Consider the following 890-nt stretch of genomic DNA (forward strand, 5'->3'; position numbering starts at 1 on the left):
TTCATTGTCACTATATTACATTGAGACATTATATTTGAAACCCTACAATTACCTTCAGTGGACAATTATTCACGGTTTTATCGGATCTCAAAAATCTATACTATTAATAAAATTCTGAATGTTTATTTATGTATGTGTGTGTGTATATATATTTATATTTATGTGTGTGTGTATATATATTTATGTGCGTGTGTAATATATACCAATAAAACTTTTGAACGGATGCACCGAATTCAAAAATTCTTTTTTTCCCCCCTGAAAGGTGTGAGTCCCTAGATTGTCCTTATCTATATATGGTTCGTAACGAACAACGCCGAGTCACACAAAAAGCCAGAAATAAGGGCTTTGGGGCCGTTTCGTGCAATTGTCTAAAAAGTTACCTGCCCATGTCAACTGAATTTAGCACTGTCTGTATACAGTCGCAGTAAAATATTTCGGTATACGACAGGACTTGTGGCTCAATGGATAGCGCGTCTGACTATGGATCAGAAGATTCCAGGTTCGAATCCCGGCAAGTTCGTTATAAATTTAACCATCATTTTATCCAACGTTTAGTCGTTATCCTTACCCTTGTTAGGGTATTTTTGTTTTTTTTCAGTGATTTTGTTTTGTGCATATGGGAATTTCCCATACTCCGAGTTGACAGGGTAAGATGATGTTGAGTGTACTCGATTTTGTGTTTGACTCGGCGTTGTGTGTGCTGACGCGGCACAGCCGCTAGTATATAATGCATACTAAATTTTCGAAATAAAATGAAGTGATAAAAACAAATATATATATATATATATATATATATATATATATATATATATATATATACAGCTAGTTGATTGGTTGTTTCTATTTTACGGCATATCAACACTTTTCAGGTTATTTAATGCCGAGTCCAA

At 34.2% G+C, this 890-nt stretch overlaps 1 non-coding gene across 1 annotated transcript; it reads left to right on the forward strand.

Moving 5' to 3' along the window:
• Window positions 1–447: 447 nt before the first annotated feature.
• Trnah-aug (transfer RNA histidin (anticodon AUG)) lies at window positions 448–520 on the forward strand. Its single transcript has one exon. It is a non-coding gene; the product is annotated as a tRNA-His (tRNA).
• The last annotated feature ends 370 nt before the right edge of the window (window positions 521–890 follow it).

The sequence above is a fragment of the Euprymna scolopes genome, chromosome 33 (genome assembly GCF_053919585.1).
Source record: "Euprymna scolopes isolate OS-2025 chromosome 33, ASM5391958v1, whole genome shotgun sequence".
Classification (NCBI taxonomy): Eukaryota; Metazoa; Mollusca; class Cephalopoda; order Sepiida; family Sepiolidae; genus Euprymna; species Euprymna scolopes.